The sequence below is a fragment of the Schistocerca serialis genome, chromosome 3 (assembly GCF_023864345.2).
Source record: "Schistocerca serialis cubense isolate TAMUIC-IGC-003099 chromosome 3, iqSchSeri2.2, whole genome shotgun sequence".
Taxonomy (NCBI): Eukaryota; Metazoa; Arthropoda; class Insecta; order Orthoptera; family Acrididae; genus Schistocerca; species Schistocerca serialis.
The window spans coordinates 91,351,767-91,367,129 of record NC_064640.1 but is presented as its reverse complement, the minus strand read 5'-3'; positions in this window follow the sequence as shown (position 1 = coordinate 91,367,129).

The following is a 15,363-nucleotide window of genomic DNA, read 5'->3' as shown; positions in this document are numbered from 1 at the left end:
CAGCACTCTAAAGCATATCAATAGGTATGGTGAGAAATTGCCATCAGATGTCGTCTCTTAGTAACCCGAATGATGTCGGATAGTAATAATAGAGTTGCAACTTCGGGTAACTCAACGACCAGTAGCACTGAAGTGCGGGGAACTGGGAGGCTAAGCGTGTTGGAAGTGGTGGCTCAGCATATGATATGCACCAAACGATGTGTGCAAGAGATCTCTCACAAATGTAGCAATATGCGATGTAGAGTCATCCTCCATAAAATCCACACCTTCATGAAGGTGTTTATTATCCAAGCTAGGGAGGATCCGATTCTACACTGAAGCGCCAAAGAAACTGGCATAGACATGCGTATTCAAATACAGAGACAAGAAAACAGGCAGAATGCGGCGCTGCGATCGGCAACGCCTATATATGACAACAAGTGTCTGGCGCAGTTCTTAGATCGGTTACTACTGCTACAATGGCAGGTTATCAAGATTTAATTGAGTTTGAACGTTGTGTTATAGTCGGCGCACCAGCGATGGGACACAGCATCTCCGAGGTAGCGATGAAGTGGGGATTTTCCCGCACGACCATTTCACGAGTGTACCGTGAATATCAGGAACCCTGTAAAACATCAAAGCTCCGAAATCGCTGCGGCTGGAAAACGATCCTGCAAGAACGGGACCAACGATGACTGAAAAGAATCGTTCAAAGTGACAGAAGTGCAACCCTTCGGCATATTACTGCAGATTTCAATGCTGGGCCATTATTAAGTGTCAGCCTGCGAACCATTCTACGAAACATCATCGATATGGGCGTTCGGAGCCGAAGGCCCACTCGCGTACCCTTGCTGACTGCAGGACACGAAGTTTAACGCCTCACCTGGGCAAGGTCAACACCCACATTGGACTGTTGATAACTGGAAACATGTTGCCTCGTGGGACGAGTCTCGCTTCGAATGGTATCGAGCGGATGGACGAGTGCGCGTATGGAGACAACCTCATGAATCCATGGACCCTGCATGTCACCAGGGGACTGTTCAAGCTATTGGAGGCTCTGTAATGGTGTGGGGCATGTGCAGATGGAGTGATATGGGACCCCCGATACGTCTAAATACGACTATGATAGGTGGCACGTACGTAAGCATCCCGTGTTATCACCTGCATCTTTTCATGTCCATTCCATTCATATACATTGTGCATTCCAACGGGCCTGGGCAGTTCCGACGGGACAATGCGACACCCTTCACGTCCATAATTGCTGCAGAGGGGCTCCAGGAAGACTGTTCTGAGTTTAAACACTTCCGCTGGCCACCAGACTCCCCAGACATGAACATTATTGAGCATATCTTGGATGCCATGCAACGAGCTCGTTGTCTTTCGCATTTCTGGACAGCCTTTCAGGATTCATGGCGTCAACTGCCTCCAGCACTACTACATACATTAGTCTACTCCATGCCACGTCGTATTCCCGCACTTATGCGTGTTCGTGGGGCCCTACATGGTCCTAGGCAGGTGTTCCAGTTTCTTTGGCTCTTCAGTGTACTACGGAAATCGAAAGTGCTATTGATGTGCGGTTTTTACAGAATGGATTGGTAGTCAGGCACTCGTATTGTTTGCCAATAATAAGATTGCAGTAATAGTCAGAACGTGTAATTTTTTCGCAGACACACACTTTTTTAAATACGACAATGCCTATTGACATTAACAAACTAAAAGTAAGGTAAATTAGAAAGTCTGTTGTGCTTGTCCCAGGATTGTGAGAAATTTTCACTCCGACACTTTCTTGTGCCGTTCAACCTGTGTAGTTGCTAGGTACAATGTTGTTATGTTTCCTTGTAGTGTGCTTGTGTGCTCCTTGCGTCTCACTACTCAGTGTGTGACACTCGAAGCAGTAGGTCATGGGTGGACAATGGGATTTACCAATGCAGGAAAAGACGATATGCTTTTGGTGTATGGAGAGTGTAGGGAGAATGCGGCTATATATCCAATTAATGTGAACCATTTCGGCAATTATCTATCAGCCTCTTGTACCAGTTACGTGAAAGTGGTAGTATAACACCTAGACAGCGTAACAGAAGGAAATAAGTCACGACAGAAGAGAGGGAGATTAATGTTCTTGTTGCTGTGGCAGTTGATTCGCACGATAGCTCAGCGCAATCGCACGTGGAAGTGGCATAAGTTAGGCAAGTATACTACCCCATTCTCCATCGACCATTCCTAGCAAAACTATCTCCATCAAAAGCTGCGTGGAAATGATTATGAGAATAGCTTTAAATTTTGTATGTGGACATTAAGACGGGGTACCCGAAATGTACCATGTATCTGCTTTAGTGATGAAGCCACATTTACCAATCATAGCCAGGTGAACCACAGAAGCATGCACTGTTGGCAGTCCCCGTTGGCTTCGTTACGTCGAGCGTAATCAATGGAGTGTAAACAAATGGTGTGGTATAGTGAACCATCAGCTCATAGGCCCGTGTTTCATAGATGGAACACTGAATGCACAAAAGTATCGCAGCCAACTAACAGATCGTTTACCACGGATGCTAGAACACGTTCCTCTGAAGACTAGGAGGAACCTGTGGAACCAACAAGATAGCTGTCCAGCCTATAGTTCACGAAGTCCTACAGCATGTCTTTACGAATTGTTTCCAAACAGTTGGACTGGATGCAGAGAACCTGTACCTTGGCCGTCCCGTAGTCTTTAGTCCCTGTAGTCTTTTTTCTGCGGTAAAATCTGAAAGACGCAGTTTAGAAGGACATAGACAGAAGAGCCAAAGAAAATGGTACACCTGCCTAATATCGTGTAGGGCCCCACAAGCAAGCAGAAGTGCCGCCATACGACGTGGCATGGACTCTCCTAATGTCTGGAGTACTGCGTGAGGGAACTGACACCATGAATACTTATAGGCTGTCCATAAATGTGAAAGAGTACGAGGGGATAGAAATTTCTTCTGAACAGCCTATCGCAGATACGCTCAATAATGTTCAGGCCTGGGGAGTTTGGTGGCCAGCGGAAGTGTTTAAATTCAGAAGAGCCACTATGTAGCAATTCTGGACGTAACGTGTGTCGCATTGTTCGGTCGGAATTGCCCAAGTCCGTTGGAATGCACAATAGACATGAATGGATGCAGGTGACCAGACAGGATGCTTACGTACGTGTCACCTGTCAGAATCGTATCTAGACATATCGGAGGTCCCACATCACTCCAACTGCACATTCCCCACACTATTTCAGAGCCTCCACCAGCTTGAACAACCACTGCTGACATGCAGGGTCCTTGGATTAATGAGGGTGTCTACCCGTTCATTTCTTAATATCTGCAGCATAGTGCCCCGAGTCGATCGCGGTCCTCTGGTTTGGAGCCGTGTGGAGGGTCTAAACCAGAGGCTCAGACGACTCTGCGACTATAATGGTTGCAAATTCATCGACCTCCGTTATTGGGTGGAGAACTGTAGGGCCCCCCTAGACAGGTCAGGCGTGCACTACACACCGGAAGCAGCTACTAGGGTAGCAGAGTACGTGTGGCGTGCACACGGGGGTTTTTTAGGTTAGAGGGACCCCCCCTTGGGCGAAACGATAAAATACCTGACGGCTTACCAGAGAGGACATTATCATCGTTGATAAAGAATGTCCGTCCTCAGAGACCAAAAACAGGAAAAGTTAACGTAATATTGGTAAACTGCAGGAGTATCCAGGGCAAGGTTCCAGAATTAGTATCTCTTATTGAAGGAAATAGTGCGCATATAGTATTAGGAACGGAAAGTTGGTTAAAACCGGAAGTGAACAGTAACGAAATCCTAGACACAGAATGGAATATATACCGCAAGGATAGGATAAACGCCAATGGTGGAGGAGTATTTATAGCAGTAAAGAATTCAATAATATCCAGTGAAGTTATTAGCGAATGCGAATGTGAAATAATCTGGGTTAAGTTAAGTATCAAAGGTGGGTCAGATATGATAGTCGGATGCTTCTATAGACCACCTGCATCAGCAACCGTAGTAGTTGAGCGCCTCAGAGAGAACCTGCAGAACGTCGTGAAGAAGTTTCGTGATCATACTATTGTAATAGGGGGAGACTTCAATCTACCAGGTATAGAATGGGATAGTCACACAATCAGAACTGGAGCCAGGGACAGAGACTCTTGTGACATTATCCTGACTGCCTTGTCCGAGAATTACTTCGAGCAGATAGTTAGAGAACCAACTCGTGAAGCTAACGTTTTAGACCTCATAGCAACAAATAGACCGGAACTTTTCGACTCCGTGAATGTAGAAGAGGGTATCAGTGATCATAAGTCAGTGGTTGCATCAATGACTACAAGTGTAATAAGAAATGCCAAGAAAGGAAGGAAAATATATTTGCTTAACAAGAGTGATAGGGCACAAATCGCAGAATATCTGAGTGACCACCATCAAACGTTCATTTCTGAGGAAGAGGATGTGGAACAAAAATGGAAAAAATTCAGAAACATCGTCCAGTACGCCTTAGATAAGTTCGTACCGACTAAGGTCCAAAGCGAGGGGAAAGATCCACCGTGGTATAACAATCATGTACGAAAGGTACTACGGAAACAAAGAAAGTTTCATCATAGGTTTAAGAGTAGTCGAATCATAGCTGATAAGGAAAAGCTGAACGAAGCGAAAAAGAGCGTAAAGAGAGCAATGAGAGAAGCATTCAACGAATTCGAACATAAAACATTGGCAAACAATCTAAACAAGAACCCTAAAAAGTTTTGGTCATATGTAAAATCGGTAAGCGGATCTAAATCCCCTATTCAGTCACTCGTTGACCACGATGGAACCGAAACAGAGGACGACCGAAGAAAGGCAGAAATACTGAATTCAGTGTTCCGAAACTGTTTCACTGCGGAAAATCGTAACACGGTCCCTGACTTCAGCCGTCGCACGGACGCCAAAATGGAAAATATTGAAATAAACGATATCGGAATTGAAAAACAACTGCTATCACTTAGTAGCGGAAAAGCATCCGGACCAGACGAGATACCCTTAAGATTCTACAGTGATTATGCTAAAGAACTTGCCCCCTTTCTATCAGCAATTTATCGTAGATCGCTGGAAGAACGTAAAGTACCTAGCGACTGGAAGAAAGCGCAGGTCGTTCCCATTTTCAAGAAGGGTCATAAATCAGATGCGAATAATTATAGACCTATTTCGCTTACGTCAATCTGTTGTAGAATAATGGAACATGTTTTGTGTTCTCGTATTATGACGTTCTTAGATAATACAAATCTCCTTCATCATAACCAACATGGATTCCGCAAACAGAGATCATGTGAAACTCAACTCGCGCTATTTGCCCAAGAAATTCACAGTGCCGTAGACACTGGCGAGCAGATTGATGCCGTATTCCTGGACTTCAGGAAGGCATTTGATACGGTTCCGCACTTACGTTTAGTGAAAAAAATACGAGCTTACGGAATATCGGACCAGGTTTGTGATTGGATTCAGGATTTCCTAGAAGAAAGAACACAACATGTCATTCTTAACGGTTCAAAATCTGCAGATGTAGAGGTAATTTCGGGAGTACCGCAGGGAAGCGTGATAGGACCTTTATTGTTTACAATATACATAAATGACTTAGTTGACAACATCGGTAGCTCCGTGAGGCTATTTGCAGATGACACGGTTGTCTACAAGAAAGTAGCAACATCAGAAGACTCGTACGTACTCCAGGAGGACCTGCAGAGGATTAATGCATGGTGCGACAGCTGGCAGCTTTCCCTAAACGTAGATAAATGTAATATAATGCGCATACATAGGGGCAGAAATCCACTCCAGTACGATTATGCCATAGGTGGTAAATCATTGGAAGCGGTAACGACCGTAAAATACTTAGGAGTTACTATCCGGAGCGATCTGAAGTGGAATGATCACATAAAACAAATAGTGGGAAAAGCAGGCGCCAGGTTGAGATTCATAGGAAGAATTCTAAGAAAATGTGACTCATCGACGAAAGAAGTAGCTTACAAAACGCTTGTTCGTCCGATTCTTGAGTATTGCTCATCAGTATGGGACCCTTACCAGGTTGGATAAATAGAAGAGATAGACATGATCCAGCGAAAAGCAGCGCGATTCGTCATGGGGACATTTAGTCAGCGCGAGAGCGTTACGGAGATGCTGAACAAGCTCCAGTGGCGGACACTTCAAGAAAGGCGTTACGCAATACGGAGAGGTTTATTATCGAAATTACGAGAGAGCACATTCCGGGAAGAGATGGGCAACATATTACTACCGCCCACATATATCTCGCGTAATGATCACAACGAAAAGATCCGAGAAATTAGAGCAAATACGGAGACTTACAAGCAGTCGTTCTTTCCACGCACAATTCGTGAATGGAACAGGGAAGGGGGGATCAGATAGTGGTACAATAAGTACCCTCCGCCACACACCGTAAGGTGGCTCGCGGAGTATAGATGTAGATGTAGATGTAGATTTCCATCCCCTCGATACAATTTGAAACGAGACTCGTCCGACAGGGCAACATGTTTCCAGTCATCAACAGTCCAATGTCGGTGTTGACGGGCCCAGACGAGACGTAAGGCTTTGTGTCGTGCAGTCATCTAAGGTACACGAGTGAGCCTTCGGCTCCAAAAGCCCATATCGATGATGTTTCCTTGTATGGTTCACACGCAGACACTTGTTGATTGCTCAGCATTGAAATCTGCAGCTATGTGCTGGAGGGTTGCACTTGTGTTACTTTCAATGGTTCTCTTGAGTCGTCGTTGGTCCCGTTCTTTCATGGTGTCTTTCCGGCCCAGCGATATCAGAGATTTGATACTTTACCGGATTCCTGATATTCGCAGTGCACTCGTGAAATGGTTGTACGAGAAAATCCCCACTTCATCGCTGCCGCGGAGATACTGTGTCCCATCGCTCGTGCGCCGACCATAACACCACGTTCAGACTCAGTTAAATCTTGATAACCTGCCACTGTAGCAACAGTAACCGATCTAAGAACTGCACCAGACACTTGTCTTATATAGGCATTTCCGACCACAGCGCCGTATTCTGCCTGTTTACATATCTGTGTATTTGAATACGCATGCTTATACCAGTTTAATGTAAGATACAGCTATTTTGAATATATTGTTATTTCTTCACGTACAGAATTTTATTCTGAGTAAAATTCCGTATATTTTTGAAACTACTTGTATAACATGTGGACAGTCAAGCCATACCTCGTCGGTCGTGCACCATCGTGTGTCTTTTCATGTGGAACACGAGATAGTGAACTGAGATTCTTGAATATCTTAAGAATTTTATCTGTTAAAGGACGTCTTCTTGTAAGCGTTGGTGTGTTGGAGGTTAGGTTGTGCTGAGAAATTACTGTTAAGAAAAAAATTCGGTACTTTGCACCATTTCCAAGTTAGTTACCATTGAAAATAGCCTATCAAGTAGCCACGTGCAACAATTCAAGCACTTCCATGCACTAAAAGGCGGTAATGCACAGACATCTGTTGGACTTTTAGTTACCACTTGTCGAAATGCCCATTACTGCTTAAAATGTGCCTTTCTCGGTAGTGATAAACTTAGTCTAGGTGATCAAAAGTTACGTTTTTCGAGTTGAGGAAACTACACGATGAACACGGTTGGCGACACTGTCTCTGGCAGTCTCTTTGCTCACACGACGATCTGATTGGTTAACTTCAATGCTAAATAACTAGGGAACAGCGCAACCTTTTTTTTAACAGTTATAGCCCCTTCAACATCCTTAGAAGTTTTCCAGAATGCTTGTGACCATCCCACATTTATTTATTTATTTATTCTACCTCAGCTAAATCATTCCAGTTTGTCTATAATGTTGTGGACTGGCAAGACAGCCAATCCACAATGACGGGTGCGAGGTAGCCGAAAGGCACGCGTATAAGTTCACGCAGGCTGGCGTGAGGTCTGGAACAGGTCAAGGAAATGAGACTAACAAAAACGTACGTAGCTGCTGGAATACTTAACTTTAATCCATAATTGGTGAACATCGCTCTTGACGGTACATGTTTTACAGCATCAATAGTAACCGATAATGGCGCCTTGCTAGGTCGTAGCAAATGACGTAGCTGAAGGCTATGCTAACTATCGTCTCGGCAAATGAGAGCGTAATTTGTCAGTGAACCATCGCTAGCAAAGTCGGCTGTACAACTGGGGCGAGTGCTAGGAAGTCTCTCTAGACCTGCCGTGTGGCGGCGCTCGGTCTGCAATCACTGACAGTGGCGACACGCGCGTCCGACGTTTACTAACGGACCGCGGCCGATTTAAAGGCTACCACCTAGCAAGTGTGGTGTCTGGCGGTGACACCACATATAATGTGTAATACTCCACCTACTCGAATTTTCGCATTTGCTCATCACGGATAATACCACCATATGCAGCACGGTGTTAATGTTGGAAATCTTCTATTTTATGGTTGATGTAGTGTATACATGTAAAAGTTTAGTTCAACAGAGGTGTGGTAGGCAATCGTGTGCTGATTCTTCCTTCAAGCATTAGGATGTTCATCCACACAAATGTCTTAAAGCTCTCAGAAGTCTCGGCAGAAATATGAATTTTTGACTTGACGTCAACAATTCTTACACTAATAAACCGTTTCGTATCCCCGTATCCTAAATCTTAAGAGTAGCTAAAAATTCTCAGCTGTCCGCTGCGGCCGAGTGGTTCTAGGCGCTTCAGTCCGGAACCGCGCTGCCGCTACGGTCGTAGGTTCGAATCCTGCCTCGGGCATGGATGTGTGTGATGTCCTTAGGTTAGTTAAGTTTAAGTAATGCTAAGTCTAGGAGACTGATGACCTCAGATGTTCAGTCCCATAGTGCTCAGAGCCACTAAACACTAAAAATTCTCACAGAGATTTAACAATCAAACAGTTTTTCATACCACTTGAAAGTTTCTTCAGCGCAAAATGACAAATTTCAAACACAGTAACGCTAATAAAGTAATATCTCGTTGAGAGAATAGTATTTTTTTACACGTCTAATTCCGTAGGACCAAATTGAGGAGCTAATCTTTGAGGTCATGGAACGTGTCAGTACCTGAAATTGCAACATAAAAGTAATAACAGATACAATGAAATGTTTATGAGCCCAAAAATGGAGAAGCAATAATTTTATGTAAGTGCAGTAAATAACATAGCACAGCAATCAGCTTAATTTTTCAAGGAACTCCTTGACAGAATAGAAGGAGTGACCCATGAGAAAAATCTTCAGTCTCGAATTGAAAGCGATTGAACTACTGCTAAGATTTTTGAATTCTTCTGGTAGTTTATTGAAAATGGATGCAGCAGTATACTGGAAGCCTTTCTACACAATAGTCAAGGAAGTGCGATCCAAATGCAGATTGGATTTTTGCCTAGTATTAACTGAGTGAAAGCTGCTAATTCTTGGGAATAAGCTGAAATTGCTAACCAGAAACGACAGCAAAGAATATATTTATTGAGAGGCCGATGTCAGAATACCCAGACTAATGAACAGGGGTCGACAAGAGGTTTGCGAACTTACACCACTTATTGCCCGAACCGCCCGTTTCTGAGCCAAAAATAACCTTTGAGAATGGGAAGAGTTACCCCAAATATAATACGATACGCCATAAGTGAATTAAGATAAGAAAAGTAGAATACTTTTCGTGTCGAACTTTCACTTACTTCAGATACCGTTCGAAAAGTAAAAATGGCAGCATTAAGTCTTTGGACAAGATCCTAAACGTGGGACTTTCACAACAGTTTACTTTCTGAAGATCTAAAAACTTGAACTGTTCACTTTCACTATTCATAGGCCCATTCTGTGAAATTAAAACGTCGGGCTTTGTTGAATTGGATATTACAAACTGGAAAAACTGAGTCTTACTGTGATTTAGCGTTAGTTTATTTCCTACAAACCATGAACTTCTGTCATGAACTGCACTATTTGAAACAGAGCCAATGTTGCACCTAACATCCTTTTCTACCAAAGTAGTGTCATCAGCAAACAGAAATAATTTAGAATTACCTGTAATACTAGGGGCATATCATTTATTTAAACAAGGAACAGGAGTGGTCCCTGCACTGATCCCTTTTGACCGTACCCCACATCATAGCCATTCTCAACATTGTGAATAATGACCTTTTGCTGCCTGTTGTTAAAGTAAGAGGTGAACCAACTGTGAGCTACTCCCTGTATTCCATAATGGTCCAACTTCTGGAGCAGTATTTTGTGATCAACGCAGTCAAACGCCTTAGATAAATTAAGAAAGATCCCTAGCGTTCGAAACCTTTTGTTTAATCCACCCAGTACCTCACAGAGAAAAGAGAATATCTCATTTTCAATTGTCAAATCACTTCTAAAACCGAACTGTACATTTTATAGCAAATTATGTGGAATAAAATGATCAATTATCCCTACAAATGAAGCCTTTTCAATAACTTTTGAAAACACTGATGACATAGAAATAGGTCTAAAATTGTTTACATGATCCCTTTCTCCCTTTTTACAAAGCGGCTTTACTACTGAGTACTTTAATCGTTCAGCAAACTGTCTATTCTTAAATGAAAATTTACAAATATGGCTAAATACAGGGCTAACATGTGCAGCACAGTACTTTAATATTCTGCTAAGTATTCCATTACACCCATGAGAGCCCTTAGTCTTCAGTGATTTAATAAGTGACTCAATCTCCCCCTTGTCAGTATCACAGAGGGGCATTTCAGACATCAGTCTCGGAAAGGCATTTTCCAAGGGAGTTATTGATTCCCTGTAGAACCTGGGTTTTTATTTAATTGCCAACAAGGCTCAGAAAGCGATTGTTAAATACTGTACGTATGTCTGAGTTAACAGTAACAGAAATAAGTTTACAACGAACTGACGTTATACCGTCGACACTGTGTTGCTGACCAGACACTTCTTTCACAACTGGCCATATGGTTTTAATTTTATCCTGTGAATTACCTATTCTGTTTCCGTACCACATAGCCTTAGCCTTCCTAATAACATTTTTAAGCACCTTACAACACTGTTTGTAACAGGCTACTGTTGGTTGATTGTGACTAATTCTCACATTTTGATATGATTCCCACTTTATTTTAATGGTATCCTTATCCCACTATTCAATCACCCTGGCTGCCTTTTACTGCTGGTACCCCGTTTAGAACGTTCTAATTGAAAGCAACGTAGAAAGAGAATGAGAAATGTGTTACTAAAGCCCGCATCTCGTGGTCGTGCGGTAGCGTTCTCGCTTCCCACGCCCGGGTTCCCGGGTTCGATTCCCGGCGGGGTTGGGGATTTTCTCTGCCTCGTGATGGCTGGGTGTTGTGTGCTGTCCTTAGGTTAGTTAGGTTTAAGTAGTTCTAAGTTCTAGGGGACTGATGACCATAGATGTTAAGTCCCATAGTGCTCAGAGCCATTTTTTTGTGTTACGAAAGCATTATATTTGTCACCTATGCTATCGGCAGTATAAACACCCTGTCACTCTTGTCCCTTAACGAGGTTTAAAAAAACTCCCTATTGCCATTGGATTAGCTTTCCTACATAGGAAACCCTTTTAGTATTAAAATTTGTGCATCAAAAAATGGTTCAAATGGCTCTGAGCACTATGGGACTCAACTGCTGTGGTCATCAGTCCCCTAGAACTTAGAACTAATTAAACCTAACTAACCTAAGGACATCACACACATCCATGCCCGAGGCAGGATTCGAGCCTGCGACCGTAGCAGTAGCGCGGCTCCGGACTGGAGCGCCTAGAACCGCACGACCACCGCGGCCGGCCAAAATTTGTGCATCATCGTCTGAAAGTCCATTCACCCTTTTACTGGGAGAATGCCCATCTAGTAATGAAGAATGAATCAGAATATTGCGTATGACTGTGCGATTGTTCACCTCCAACCTGGTTGGAAAAACACAATCTGCATGAGATCTTATGAATTTAGGAGATCTTCCAACATCCTTTTTCTTGCACAATCACATACCAAATTAACATTGAAGTCACAACATATAACTAATTTTTGATGCTTCCTAAAAAGTACACCAAGAACATTCTCTAGCTTCAGCAGAAATACTCTGAAGTCAGTGTTAGGAGACCTATAAACAATAACAATTAGAAGTTTAGTTCCACTAAATTCAACTGCCCCACACAACGTTCAAATACCTGTTTAGTGCAGTGTCATGATACGTTTATGGACTCAAATGGAATACTGTTTCTTATGTACATGGCCACTCCCCCACTCCGCAGAGAACTCCTTGAAAAACAGGCAGCTAATCTGTATCCTGGTAAAGAAAGACTCAGAATTGTCAAGTTATTTAAGTGGTACTCTGATATACCAATAATGTCAGAGTCAGCATCTATAAGCAATTCACTAACTTTATGTCTAATACCTCTTATATTTTGATGAAATATCTTTATTTCTTCTCTACTTGGATACTTGACCTCCTCTGATGGTGATTCCTTTGTTAGAGGGACTTCCTTTAAGCAGGAATATCTATCTGCTAACTTCAATCTAAAAAAGTAGCAGCTCTAACACCAAATACCATACTGTCATCTATAAGCTTTGCCAGCCTCCTTTTCCCACACCTACTGAGGTGCAGGGCATGACTAGTGAAATCCGATCTATTGATAGACTCAACTGGCACGTCTGAAATGTGACCCATGCCCTCCGCCATCAGTGCCTTCTTCAATCCCATGTTAACAAGCCTAATAGCAGCCATAGGATGATACCGATCATGATGCTGAAACAGTCGCAGGAAATGCACATTGGTGTCACCAGCTTGAGTAGCTATCTTTATCAGGTCACCACCTACATCATACTCCCCGTCCCTATCATGACTATTCCCTGCTCCCTGATCCTCTTTCGTAAACTTCCTACGTATCTCCCCAATGTTACCAGTAACCTGAGCTAACCCTTCACTAGGCTTCACAATGCTGGTTACCTGGTACTCACTCCCCAACACTTTCTGAAACTGCTTGCCCACATCTCTGCCATGCGAACTACCTAGCAGCAGAAACTTCTTCTTTCTGTTAGAATTCGCAACTGACTTCGTGCGTGGTGTCTGTTCTTTCAGACATATCTGAAAGAAGAGACATGGGTCGGAATCGGTAGATGCGATACATATTACGTAAATTGTAGGTGGCGGGTGAGGGGGTTGAAAGCAAAGGGAAGGAACTGTTGATGTCAACTGCACTGGGACTTTAAGTGGAATAAGCGACGACGGGAGGAAAATGTGTCCCGGTCCGGGACTGGAACCTGGAATCTCCTGCTCAAAAGCCAGTTGCGTTAACCAATGCGCCACCCTCGCACTGCTTCTTTGAGATTCCAGCATGAGGCCGAACGTAACTGTACATCCGCACTGAAGGTGGTGGATTTGTTGCCCATACAGGCGAGTAAGTTATATGAATTCGGGGTGTCTGTTCTTTCGGAGGGCACTCCCTGGACAATCTCGTCATACTGAAAGGCACAATGAAACAACAAAAGTGTGCATCCACCCTTGGGGACTTTGTCCACCCCTGCATGCAGTTCAAAAATGGTTCAAATAGCTCTGAGCACTATGGGACTTAACATCTGAGGTCAACAGTCCCCTAGAACTTAGAACTGCTTAAACCTAACTAACCTAAGGACATCACGCACATCCATGCCCGAGGCATGATTCGAACCTGCGACCGTAGCGGTCGCGCGGTTCCATACTGAAGCGCCTAGAACCGCTCGGCCACACCGGCCGGCCGCATGCAGTTCCTCCGCATGATGGCATCTACCAGCAGGATTATGCAACGTGTCACACAGCTCGCAGTGTACGTGTGGCGTTCGAAGAGCACCAGGATGAGCTACCACCCTCCGGATTGAAACCCACATTCCTGTCGTTCCCTTTCAGAACTACCTTCCTGCACATCTCACAACGACCAGCTCTACAAAAGGTGGTTGCTTATTCATGCTTCTGACAGGTGGTCACATTAACGTGACTGGACATTGTGTTCGTCGCGTTCTGCAATCCCCACATTCAACATTTAGTCCCCTCAGTCCACCTAACCGAACGAGGTGGCGCAATGGTTGGCACACTGGACTCGAGTTCAGGAACACGGTAGTTCAAATCCACGTCTGGCCATCAATATACAGGTTTTCATTGATTGTCCCTAAATCGCCCCAGGAAAATGCCGGGATGTTTCCCGTGAGAACGGCATAGTGACTTATTTCCCCATTCTTCTGTAATTCGCGCTAGTGCGCCGTCTCTAATGACCGCACCGTCGACTGGACGTTAAACTCTAATCTTCCTCCCTTCCTTCAGCCTGCCAAGTCACGACTCTGGCATTGCGATAACACGACGCTCTGCGGGAATCAAGCCAAATTGAACCCATGCCATATCTGAATGAGGCTCAAGTGTTGATTACCTCATACGTTTAGTGAGGAAGCTGCTCTTTGTAAAAAAAAGCACAAAAATACTACTTTAGCGTACGTATTTGATAACACGTAACGTGATTATTAGTATAGCTGTAAGTCAATGTAAAATATGTACCCTCGCAATTAGAAGTCTTATGTTCCTGAATGTTAGCAAATATCTTCTTGATATTGTTACCCATTTATGTAATGTATAACGTAGTGAAATGGGTTATCTTTATGAATTACTGCTTTGCCTGTCAGATATCTTGCTGTTATGTTATTTCTTTCTATTTAGTATTAACTGAATAGATGGTATATTTTCTTCTTCCTGGCAAAATTAGTTGTGGGTGTAGCATTTACGCGGCGTAAATACGTTATTTTCTATACGGAATGACTCAATATTATCACAAAAAAGTGGAAATATAATTTTCATCAGGTTACCCTCCATTCAGAGGCTATTGCACGCAGCGACCGTTATTTTGATTTGTAAATAATAGGTTTCAGTTATCAGTCGTCCTTTGGAATATTTGCTAGCCGAAATCTAGATCTGCCAATAAATATTCCAAAGGACGACTGATAGCTGAAATCTATCATTTGCAAATATAATTTTGTTCACATCATGTTGTCTGTCAGCCAATGCCTTAATTAGCACACGGTTTTAGTAAGCATCGCTCGTGCGTAACTCAGCACGTCCTTTTCTCACTGGTATCCTACGAATTATGGAAAAAGGGCAACAGGCGGATTCCATATTTCTAGATTTCCAAAAAAGCATTTAATACGTGCCCCACTGCAGACTGTTAATGAAGGTACGAGCATATGGAATAGGTTGCCATATATGTGAGTGGCTCGAGAACTTGTTAGGTAACAAAACCCAATATGTTGTCCTTGACGACGAGTGTTCATCAGAGACATGTGTATCCTCATGAGCCCCTAGGGAGGTGTGATAGGACTGCTGTTATTTTCTATATGCATAAGTGATCTGGCGAACAGCATGGGCGACAATCTGCGGTTGTTTGCTGATAATGTTGTGGTGT